Here is a 13110-nt window from a genome sequence, read left to right as displayed (position 1 = left end):
ATAATGTATCATGTTTTTAGAACAAACACCAAAGCTGCTTTTTCGACCTTGAACACGAAACTTTTTGCAAAAGATTAGAACTTTAGAGCTTTTTAGTGCCAATTGGCTGAGCCTTCAAAGCTTGGGATATTTTTGTGTTTTAATATGTCAACTGGGCTATCGTTTGATATTTAATTTCGGTCTTCTGCGTTTTTCTGCGTTAGAAGCAAAAACTAACACATTGCAGTTTTACTTACTTTACCTTGTGCCAAAAGATGCACTTGCAAGTGGGTCATTCCATGCCAAAATGACCAGCGTTTTTTCAACACCACTGATATAGCTGAAAAAATTTCCTTAACACTTCCCCAATCCTTCCACACCTTTATTTATTTTTGCCGAAATTTTCTAGCATTCTGGTGACAGTTTATTTTTCCTGCGCAGCTGAGCTTGGAGACATCAATCAAATTTTTTTCAAAGGCCTTCAAGTGGTGTTCATGGAAAGACGGTGAAGTATTCTGACTGCCAAAATAGCCAATTTTTCAAGTAATGCGCTCTCTGTGTTCTCGAGGTATGCTGAAGAAACTGGTCTCGATCTCCGTTGGGGAAACTCCAAGCTCTCTCAGGATGTTTCTTCCGGCACTGGCGGTAACCAGTCTGGTAAACAGCGCCGTCTCCTGTAACTCCGCTCTCTCTTCTAGCGTGTTGTGCACGCCGAAGTGAAGCAGTCGCTCCGACCTCGTGTACATGGGAAGCCAGAGGGTTTTCTTGACCGCCCTTCTGATCAACCCGTTAAGCTTGTCCCATTCCGGCCTCTGCCAGTTGTGCATGGCCGCGACGTAGGTAAAGTGACACATCACGAACGCATGAAACAACCGGACGAGGTTGTCTTCGCTGAGTCCTTGCTGCCGGTTGGTAACCCTTATCGACCTGATGGTATTGTTCGTTTTCTTTGTGAGCTTCAGTACCGTCTGGTTATTGGAGCCGTTCGATTCGATCATCATACCCAGAAACCGGAGAGAGTCCATCCTGGGGATGAGACAGCCCTCTCTTGTCCTTAGAATGATGCCGATGTCTTCTACAGGCCTCCAACCTTTCGGTTTCGGACCCCTGCACTTGGGCCTGTATAGTAGTAGCTCTGATTTCCGCGGCGAGCGTCGGAGGCCGGCCGGTCTCAGGTAGTCTTCTGTGACCTCGATGTGACCTTAAAGCGCAGCCTCTAAGCATCCGTCGCTACCATCGTCTGTATATATCGTGTGGTGAATGCCGTCGACCGCGGAGAGTTTCCTCGATAGACCGATCATGGCGAGGCTAAAGAGGGTCGGGGATATCACTGACCCCTCTGGCGTTCCTGTAGGACCAAGCATAAACGAGTTTGACGCGAGGTTTTCCACTTCTAGGATGGCTTCTCTGTCCGCCAGGAAATATCTCGTGAAGTCATGAAGGTGTTTGCCAAAACGAAGGCTCGAGATCGCTCCCAAGATAAAGGAATGGAGGACATTGTCGAAGGCCTTCTCCAAGTCCAGGCCAAGTATGGCTCGCGTGTCTCTCGTGTTGCGATCGATGACCTGATCCTTGATAATCCCCGTGGCGTCTTGTGACGAAAGACCAGCTCTGAAGCCTATCATATTGTGGGGATAGACGTCCTTGTCTTTCAAGTACCCTATTGTGGATTGCATCTCAGCCACCTTGCCTACACACGAGAGTGGGCGGCTTGCCGTGCTTGGGAATGAGTATGGTGGTGGCCCTCTTCGACATTCCGGGAACTTTGCCTCTGCTCTACGCCTGGTTTATGATCTCGGTCAGGTACTTTATTGATTTGTTGTCCAGGTTCCTCAGGGCCTTGTTCGTGATCTTGTCCGGACCGGGGGTCAATCTGCCGTTTAAGTCGTCTAGGGCCCGTTTGACTTCCTCAACCCCAAACTCCGCGTCCATGTCCGGGTTGTCGGAGCCCCCGTTATCCTTGAGGGGGTAGTCACCCGGGCCGGAAACCAGCATAGGTACTTGTTAGCCAGCTTCCCTAGGACTTCGTCGTCCGAGGATTCCTGCCTGGCTGCGTGCAATATGCGTGCCACCGTGCTTCATTGGTTCGACTTGGTATTCGTCTCGTCCAGCAAGTGCTTGAGGAGGTTCCACTATTTGACCGTATATCTAATGGCACACATCATCCCACTGCTGTCTGGAGAGGGCCTTGCAATGCTCCTCTATTTTCTTGTTGACTTCGGCAATCTTCTTTCGGCGCTTTCTGTTGAGACGCTGCCATTCACACCTGGATCGCAGGGACTGATTGACCTCGAGCAGATGGGCGAGCCTGCTATCCATCTTCTCTGCCGGGAGATCCTTGCTAACTTCTTTGGTGGTGGCGGCGATATCTCTTCCGATCTGTCCAGTCCAGCGTTCAAGATCGGGCTTCACTTCCATGCCTTCCGCATATTCCTCTTGCGAAACTTGTCCCAGTCGGTGGCCCTGAACTTGCGCACTCTGCTCTACCCGCAGGGCCGTGGCCAGGGTATGGTGGTCACTGCCCAGGTCCATATTGAGGTTGAGCCATTTAGCTTCCGCCGCTCCTTTGACGAAGGTGAGGATTGGAGTTGTATTCCTGCTGGGCGATCTACCGCATCTAGTAGGGAATAGCTGGTCGGTGACGAGCATCAGGTCCCGGTTGATCGCCTCTCTCCAAAGGTCCTCCTCTTTGTGGATATCGTACGGGTAGCCCCAGGTGTGATGCGGAGCGTTAAAGTGGCCTGCAATGACGAAGGGGGAGTTTCTGGCAGGGTGCGCCGCCTTGGAGATGAGGGTCCTGAATCGCTGTTTCAGGTCCTTTGGGATGCTACAGACGTTCAAGATGAAAAAGCTCCCCCTGCTGGCGGATCAGAGAATGATCTCAGTCATGATGTATTCGATCTTGCTCGACGTCATTTGGAGGTCGTGCGTGAGGTGTCTCAGCTTCTTGTTCATCAGGACAGCGACAACTCTTCCTACTTCATGCTTCGCGACGGACGGGTAGCTGGTTAGCGCGACGTTTTCGGTTAGTGTTTCTCGCAGGAGGACCACGTGCGGTTTCTCCGCGTGTGCGCGCTTAAATTGCTGCAAGGAGGTTGACTATAAGGCTGGAGAAAATCCGTGCCTCCTTTGTCGACTAGGTTGTAGCTGTTGTTGATGATGTTGTTGTTGTTGAACCACAGGATGAGAAATTGGGTCAGAAATGTAGTAACTTCTTTAGTGAATAGCTTTCCAAATCTTAGTTTAGATACTGATTTCTGTTGATAATTTTTTTGGAAGACAATGAGCTTTCGGCGAGCTTGTCGAACTTACCGAGAGAAATCGTCGCGGACCGAAGAATTGGTTGCCTTCAACTTGTAGCAACATAATAAAATAACTTCTCTGATCTTAAAGCGAGTGAAACACGCTATTATTGAGCGGTTTTGTTCTGCCGAAAGGAACCGAGTCGGTGGGCGCGGTCGACATTAGCGGATCAAGCGAAATACCAAGCATTTTCGAACAGAACGTGATAACGGTTTTCTCTGCTTGCGTCGATGTTTCAGAAGGACTATCTCGGAAACCGAAGAGAGGAGATTATTCCTTATAACTATATTCTGCACGTCGTAGGCGCAAGCATTTAGTGCCGTTATTTCCTCAGTCACGGTACAACGAGTCCACCCGCTGGAAATTGCTAAAGGCTGGTTTTGCTTCAAGGACCACACCCTTTTCGAAAGGCTTTGCATTTTTTGTTCCTTAAGTTGATGGCGGTTGCGCATGTCAGCTAGGTCAGACAAAATAGTGTCCTGCCCTCACTTGAGTCTCTGCAAGATAGCAGAGAATCCTAGTGCATCAGTTTGGCATGTAACGTCTGAAACCCGGCCTTCACTCGATATCCCCTGAGAGGAATAAAAGTAGTTGCGACTAAAGAGTATTACACACTGCTCTTGTACAGAAATATACAGACCGATATAGCCACCTTTGAACGTCATAAGGGCACGACACCGTACTCAAACACCGGTCTGAAGTTCTAGTGCAAGAGTAGTTTAAATAACTAACCTGGACGAAACCTGGTCTTCGTGTCGCATGGTGTGCCGAATAGTGTCATTTATCCTACGTGCGAAAAGAAAACATGCAACATAAGGTCCCCGGACTGATGTATGAGGACGACATAGTGCTACCATAGGACAATGCAACATGTTTCTGAATAGTTGCCAGATATTTGTGAACACTTGTGAATATCTGTGGAAACGCAGCGACAAATCTCTAGATTTTATGTTTATCACAGAGAAATCGGCAATCATTACCTTTAATGAAAGAGACGAGTAATTACGCGATGTCAGTTCAACAGCAAGTCATACCCATAGCCAAGCGCTCTAAATACCTCGGCCCATACATAAACGAAGAAAAGACTTCCTTAACCACCCGCGAAGGTAATCTGAAAATAAAGAGGAAGCGTAATGCAGCAATAGAGAGAGAGAGACAAAGGAGGAAGCAAAGGCAGGGAGGTTAGCCAGACTGAGTCCAGCTTGCTACCCTACACTTGGGGAGGGGGAGGGGGTAGTGAAATAAAGAGAGAGAAAGAGGAGATATGAGTTTATAGACCTTTTCATCAGGAGAGAAGGAAAGGGTGCGCGGCGAGCCGTTCGCCCTCTCTGGCATGTGCGATCCGGCGCGGCGCTGCTTGAAAGTGTTGCTGTGGCGTGCTGCGGAATGGTTTGGAGATGGTTTAGCTCGTACTTGTGAAATTTACGCAATGTCCGTTCATACAAGGTCGTCGGGGAACCAGTGTGCAGCCTTTCGGTGCATCGATAGCTATAATATGCGGAAATGTCTCTTGGGTGCACAAACTTGTGACGTGCATCATCAGCCGTGGTGTAAGTGTTGTGCACTATTTCGGGTGTATCGGTTTCAATTCAATGAAGAGGACTTGCTCCTGTGTATTGCCAGGAAATAAGATATCTGCTCAATATATGATAGCTTGGCGTAGGAACTAAAACATAAGAGCGCATGCTCGTGTGCGGCCAACCTAATGCAAACCCGAAACAGCTGAGCGCTAGGCGCTATCAAATATTTGTGATACACCGGCATCGTTCTCATGCATTTCAAGTCTAGTAGTCTTTGAATTGCTATGCTACGTCTATGCTAGCCTCCCGTATGAGGTCGATGGCGCTGCTCAACACAGTGTTAACTGCGGTTGGTGAACCAGCATCATACATATATAAGCTATGTCCTTCGGCATTGCCTTTCTTGCCCTGTATATCCTTAATATCCGACAGGGATCGCATAAAAATAATGCGACCGCTACTTGCGAGGACAAAATTTTCGTAATACGGGTGAGTGCGTCGCAGAGAACGGGACGAACAAAATTGAAAAAAAAAAAAGATATTTGGTTGTCATCGTATCTCACACACAAAAAAAAAAGATATGGGCTAACGCCTCAGTGAGACCTTCGCATGGTCATGCCGCTCAACGTTTATATATCTACGTGGGTTGATCCAGAAATAAGGTTCCAAAAGAGCTCCAGCCACACGGGAAGGTGCTAGGTAAAATCCGGCAACGCTGCTGCGCGCGGCTGTTCCTCCACTCTCGTTTCCCCCCGGCCGCGCTTCGCTGCGCCGCTCATTCTTGGCTCAGCAGCCGTCTGATATGGAGGTTCCCTATGTTGAGCCCGCCAAGTGCGAGATTCGTTCCGTAATTCGCTTTTTGCACGCCAAAGGGACTACACCCGTGGAAATTCATCGCCAGTTGACAGAGGTGTGTGGGGACAAGTGTATGTTCGTTCAACACGTCCGAAAGTGGTGCATGGAGCATAGCGCCGGCCGGAAGGAAGTCCACGATGAAGAACGGAGTGAAAGACCGTAAGCTTCGGAGGCGGTTATTGAGATGTTCCAACGCGAAGTGCTTCAAAACAGGAGGATAACCGTCCGTGAACTTCTTGTTCAGATTCCTGGGAGTACTTACAGTACAGTGGAAAGAGCTTTGACTGAAAAATTGGGGTATCCTAAGTGTTTTGCTCGATGGGTACCGCGGCTTTTGACATCAAACCACAAGGAGAAACGCCTTGACTGTGCTCGCCAGTTTCTTCAAAAGTGTGAAGAAGAAAGGATTGTTGGACTCCATTGTTACGGGAGATGAAACGTTGGTGCTTCAATTCACTCCCGAAACGAAAAAAAAAATCCGAACAGTTGCGTCACCCAGACTCACCAGTCGCAAAGAAGATCAAGCACACTCCTTCTGCTGGCAAAGTCATGGCCAGTGTTTTCTGGGATCCTAAGGGGATACGGCTGATCAATCTTATGGAACGTTGGACAACAATCAACTCAGACATTTATTGTGCAACACTAAGAAAACTCAGGCGAGCTATTCAAAACTGCCGGTGAGGACGACTGGCAGCCGGTGTAACGCTGCTTCACGACAACGCCCGACCTCACGTCTCCCGTCAAACCCAAGAAATTTTGATAAACTTTGGTAGACTGTCATGCCCCACCTACCGTACAGTCCCGCGCCTAGTGATTATCACTTGTTCCCCAAGTTAAAGGAACATTTGAGTGTCCAACACTTCTGCAGCGACGATGAAGTCAAAGAAGAGGGGAAACGCTTCCTCAACCTGTTGGCGGCGGATTTCTACGATATTGGGATACACAGATAGGAGCACCGTCTACAAGATGCGTAGAAAAGGATGGTGATTATGAAGAAAAATAGAGAGAAAGAGAGAGAAAGAGAGCAAATGATAAAGGAAAAGTAGGGAGGTTAACCAGGACTGAGCCCGGTTGGCAACCCTACACTGGTGAAAGGAAAAAGGGGACAGAAAGATTAAAAGAAGAGAAAGTATACTGGGGATATCATTCGGTCACTCAGTTCGGGTCACAGACGGTGACTCAATCCGGTAGCATTCGAAAATCATAGCAACGCTTTTGTGGCTTTCTGTAGCTGCGATATGCGAGGCCTTGGTGCCATGATCTTGCTCAAGGTGAACGGTGTTCTACATAGCTGATTGGGAGCTGTGCAGAGGTCACGTCTTTCGTTTTCAAAAGATGGGCAGTAGCGCAGTAGTTTTTCTATAGATTCCTCGACACCGCAGGCATTGCAGTCGGCGGTATCAGCCATTCCCATTAAAAACGTATATGCATTGGTGATTGCGACGCCCAAGCGTAAGCGGCACAGCATTGTTTCCTCATTTCGCGGAAGCTCTGGTAACAGTCGCAGTTGCATAGAGGGGTCGAGGGAATGCAATCGGTCTTGGGTGAATTCAGGTGTGTGCCACTTCTCTAACGTCATACGGTGTGCTAGCTTGCTTAGGTGTTGGGCTGCGTCGGTCCGCGATAAAGGTACAGAAACAAGGGTTGCTCCTTCGTGTGTTTTCCTAGCAGCTTCGTCAGCGAGGTCGTTGCCGGAGATACCGCAATGGCCAGGCAGCCACTGAAACACGACGTCGTGTCCTTTCGCTATCATACGATGGTGCATTTCTCGTATCTCCGACACTAGTTGTTCACAGGATACACGACGAAGAGATGACATAAGACATTGTAAGGCCGCCTTCGAACCCCAGAATATTACCCACCGATTAGCGAGTTGATAGTTAATGTAATCAACGGCACCTCCCAGGGCAACAAGCTCCGACCCGGAATATGTTGTCAACTGAGAAATCTTGTATTGGATGCTAATTGATGGTGATTGTACAACCACTACGCCGGTGGAGCTGGTGTGAGTGGAAGAGCCATCCGTATATATGTGGACTCGATCAAAGTAGAAAGTGTTAAAACAATTCAGAGCTGCTTGCTTCAGGGCCAAGGCAGGCAGGTCGGTCTTCTTTATTATCCCTGGAACCGTAAGACGCACTTGAGGTTGTTTTAAACACCACAAAGCTGAGGTCGAACGTGTTGAGGGTGTGAAGCTCGATGGTAGACAGGCACGATGAATGCTGACCTCGTTGGAGAAGGGCGCCTGTGGTCGTCGTTCTGGCAGGCCGGCAAGAGAGCCTGACTGCTTGCGTGAAACATGATGAACATGGGCGTTCATCTTCCCTATGATGTAAATTTCTATGAGAATAAACAATGTTAAACATTTCTAAAATTGATTGGAACCTTATTTCTGGAACATCCCTCGCATAAACATTAATGTCGCATGCTTGGACCACGCGCTATATAGAGCAACGATATCTGTAATCCAGCACCTACCACTGCTTCTGACGCGCAGTTCGTAAACAGTCGCTTTGCTGGAGAAGTGTAATTCACACTGTAAGGTATACTGTAATTACTAACAAAATCATTTTTTTATTCAGGAGTGGAGCCATGTCCACGGATTCAAGTAGTCACGTAATGTAATCTACAGCTAACAGTTTGAACACTTTTACAAGTATAACAGCACAACTTCTACCGCAGCAGAACGGTCCCCACGCTGTCACGATCGTCGCGTATGTTTAATTGCTCCTAAACCGCAGCTTAGAAGTAAAGGAGAATACCGATATAAGATCATATCGTGACTGGAACTTTCAGAAATACACAATTGATCTCCGAGGGTGATTGTAGGCTCAAACACACGCGCACACATCGCGCTGCGGGCTCCGTCCGCCGCAACGCCAGTAGAAAGTCCAGCCATGCCGACTTAGACCACTTCTGTACGTCCTACAGCCCCATTTTACACGTAGAAGACGCGACGTCACGCTAAACAGACCGCACGAGCGCGAAAATAAACATCAAAAACCAGCGCTGAGCGTATACCTGACATACTCGCCCAGGCCAGCATGCCGACTGGCCATAGATGGTGCCACTGCGTACGCAATATGGTGGCGCCCATGAAAAAATGGTCTATATCGCACTTTCACCAGCACTGAGCTAGGTGCAGCATGTCTACAGTCGCGCACTCAAGTCTGTTGCCTTCAGGTACTGAAGAAGCGCTAGTATGGCCTTCTATGCTGATGAACTGTGTGGCCTGGCTTCTGAGACCTTTGCTTCTGTAAATGGCCTATCGTCCAGTCTATTCAAGGTACACTGGAGAGTCTAACGTTGATTATCGAAGTGAGAACAATGGCGCAGAAAACTATTGATGGCCTCTTCACACTTGCACTTTGCGCACATCGATGAGTCTGCCATTGCAATACGATAGCTTTAGGAGTTAGTGAATGCTACTCCTACCCAGAGCCGATACGCAGTGTTGCGTCACGTCGTGAACGGTTTGCTGGTAATTTCAGTTCTGCGGTGTATGTCAGTAACTCAACGTGGTGGTACACGCGAGATTGCGAAGCTCTCTTGCAAGCGTCTACTCTCGCTAAAGTCATAAGGAGTGTCGGTGCTCCATCCTGGGCACGTCGGCCAGCATCATCGGCGAGGTGATTACCAACGATTCCACAATGTTCCAGCAGCCACTGAACGATTATATCATGTCCTCATTCAGAAGTGCAATGGCAAATTTCGCTGATTTGGGACACCAGCTGGTCGTAATTACCAAGGCGTCAACCTCGCAAGCTTTCGAGGGCTGCTTTCGAATCACAATGTATTGCCCATTTGCTAGTCGGATCTTTTTCAATCTATTGCACCGCACCGCGAAGAGCGGCCAGTTCGGAACCTGTAGATGTTACGTGTAATGTCTTAAACTTGATAACGACCGATTTAGATGTTATAACAATGGCGCCCGTCGAACTTTCCGAGGCCGAACCGTCCATGTAAATATGGATTTGGTTAGCGTACAAACAATGCAAGTGTTCCAGTGTGATCGGCTTGAGAGCCGCGGTGGCCTGGCAAGCCTTCTTCGCAATTCCTGGAACAGCAAGGTACACAGGAGGCTGTTTCAAGCGCCGCAGTGGTGATGGCGTTCTTTTTGTGGGAGAGCACCTCAATGCAAAAGAGTGTTGGAGGAACTCAATTGATCTGGAGAACAGTGCCTTGGGTCCTTTTTTTTTTGGCAAGCGAGCGAGGTGGTGCGCCAACATGTGCCCTTGAAAATAATGGAATTGGTGGATGAATGTCTCGGTGGATTCAGAACTATCGATTAAAAATTTTTCGCCTGACGCTTGCACATTCGCTTGAGGCTTGCAGATTCGCATGAGGCTTGCAGATTTCCTAGAAGTTTTCAGACTTGCTTGAAATTTGCAGATTCGCTGGGAGTATGCAGATTCTCTAGATGTTTTTAGGCTCGCAGGACGTTTTCAGGTTCGCTGGAAGTTTTCAGACTCGCTGGAAGATTTCAGACTCGCTTGAAGTTTTCAGACTCGCTTGAAGTTTTCAGTCTAGCTTGAAGTTTCAGACTAGCTTGAAGTTTTCAGGCAAGGTGGACGTTTCAGACTCGCTGGACGTTTCCAGACTGCAATTCGCAATTCGTAGAAGTACAGTCCAAGCACTCTTGCACAGGATTGCACACGGACACTTCAAAGTCACATGCTTGGGTATCAGGAACCGTCGGTTCATCCTTCGATTTTCTATTTATTTCCATGAGAATGGAGGAAGGCCCGAACAAAAAGTGGAAATGTTTCCACTTGACAGAGAGTCGGGCCCCTGTAGAAGGCACACAGCAAGTAAAAGTATGAGTCTAACATAACAGTCGTTCAGAAAAGTTTAAAACGGTGAATCAAGCACATGCACCTGTTTTCTAGCGTGCATACTTAAAAGATACACAAGTAGCAAACGAAAAAAATTGCACAAAAACACACTTAAATATATATATATGTATATATATATGTATGTAAACGAGAAGAGAAGGGATTAACCGAGAGTCCCGATTTTTATTAGCCATATCATGAGGAGCCAAGAAACACTCACACCATGGACAACATAGGGGCAATTACTTGTGCTTAATAAATGGAACGAAGAAACGATAAATGAATGGAAATTAAAGTGGATGAAAAACAAACAACTTGCTGCAGGTGGGAACCAAGCCACAATCTTCGCATTTCACGTGCGATTCTCTACCAATTGAGCTACCGCGGCGCTGTTTCCCCATCCACTTTCTTGGGTATTTATGTGCCCTAGTAGAACCCTGGGAGTGTTATTACATAACGAGGGTCTCGAATCCGGCAACATTGATGCCTTCAGATAGCATGTGTGGGTTTATTGACCAGTTGCCTTCACCCAAAAAGATCACGTTCTTGTGATGCCTGCTGCAAAAAGGTCGTTCCACGTCCGCCGCCAAGGTATGTGTGTGATGGCGCTGGCTAACACTCCCAGGGTTCTACTAGGACACATAAATACCCAAGCTCAACTGGTAGAGCATCGCACAGGAAATGCGAAGGTTGTGGGTTCGGTCCCCACCGGCGGCAGGTTGTTTGTTTTTTTCATCCACTTTTTCCATTAATTTATCGTTTCTGCATTCCATTTATTGAGCACAAATAATTTCCCCTATGTTGTCCTTGGTGTCAGTGCTTGTTGGCTTCTCATTGTATCGTAATCTGTATCTAATCTGCTCAGCATGCAGCGCTCTGTGTTCATGGCACGATACGCCCCCATGTGATAAGGGCGTTACCCGCCTATTCACAACGTGTATAAAACCAGTGCTGAATAAACGCTGGGACTCACTTTTGCCCAGCAAGTGACACACGACGTGTCGTCGTCTGCTCCACTCGATGCATGGTGTCAGAAGCGGGATCGCATGGCAATGCACTTCCTGCACGACGCGTGAAGACCAGCGATCCTGTGGCGGAAAATGGATTTCCTCAAAGCACCGGAGCCGCTCCTTACAACAGGCGACCTGCGCAAGAACTGGCAGCTCTTCAAACAAAGGTTTGAAATTTTCCTCACGGCGTCAGAGGGCGCAGAAAAGCCTCGGACTGAGTCCAAGAAGACAGCGTTGCTTTTGAGCGTCGCGGGCGCAGAGGCCATTGAAGTCTTTAACACCTTCACGTTTGCAGCAGGCGAGAAGAACGACGACTATGCCACAGTGGTGAAAAAATTTGATGAGTATTGCATTGCACAGACCAATGAGGTTCACGAGCGGTATATGTTCAGGAGAAGAATCCAAGCTGCTGGCGAACCAGTGGAGCATTTCTTACGAGACCTGAAGAATCAAGCACGTGCTTGCAACTTTGGAGCTTTGGCGGAATCGATGGTCAGGGACCAAATTGTGTTCGGGATAAATGACGACACGGTACGTGAAAAGCTCCTCAGGGACAACAACTTGACCCTGCAGAAGGCAGAACAAGCCTGTAAAGCAGCTGAAGCATCAGCAACTCACAAGGAAATGTGGAACCAGGAACACCAAGTGCATCCTATCAGCAGGACTAGCACGAGCCGCGAAAACCGAGAACAGACACGTTATGACTGCCGAAACTGCGGCGGAAAACACTCCCCAAGAAGGTGCCCTGCTTTTGGAAAAACGTGCCGGAGATGTCAGCGGAAAAACCACTTTGCCAGATGTTGTAAAGCGACGGCAGTTGTTGGCGAGTTGCAAAGCGGCCAAGACGATTTCGAGATTCTCGACGTATCCGCAAAGAATGTGTCCAGCAAGCATGACTGGACGGTGGAAGTCCAAATCAAGAACGTGGCAGTTCAGTTAAAGGTTGACACGGGATCGCAGGCAAATTTGTTGCCTTATGGATTATACGCCAAAATGAACCCACAGCCGCCCCTGTACCCCAGCAGCGCGATTTTACGCTCCTACGGCGGAGATGTAATCAAACACATTGGCGTCATGCGGGCCGAAGTCTCTTTAAATGGTTGCATTGCCATGCTGAGCTTTTTCGTGGCACGAAAGGGGCGCCAAGCAATCCTAGGACTTGAGGCGAGTGAACGCCTGGGACTGATTTCACGCGTGAACAGCGTGTCGCAAAACAGCTCTGAAGAAGTGGTTGCCAGCTTTCGTCACCTTTTCACTGGCACCGGCTGCGTCAAACGAGTATACCACATGGTGCTTCGCAAGGACGCCACGCCAGTGGTTCAGAGACCTCGTCGAGTGCCACTGGCTTTAGAGGAGCCACTTCGGGAGGAGTTGTCACGTATGGAACAAGCCGGAATAATTGCAAAAGTCACTGAGCCAACAGACTGGGTGAGTCCCCTTGTTATCGTACGAAAGAAAGACGGGAAGCTGCGAGTCTGCATGGACCCCAGGAAAATAAATGAGTGCCTCAAGCGCGAGCACTACGCGATGCCGAGGCGGGAAGACATAGAGGCCGAGCTGGCCGGCGCAAGAGTATTCACTCGCCTAGATGCAAACGCAGGGTTTCAC

Source organism: Dermacentor andersoni, chromosome 5 (genome assembly GCF_023375885.2).
Source record: "Dermacentor andersoni chromosome 5, qqDerAnde1_hic_scaffold, whole genome shotgun sequence".
Classification (NCBI taxonomy): Eukaryota; Metazoa; Arthropoda; class Arachnida; order Ixodida; family Ixodidae; genus Dermacentor; species Dermacentor andersoni.
The sequence above is the reverse complement of the archived record's forward strand: the minus strand, read 5'-3'. Positions refer to the sequence as shown.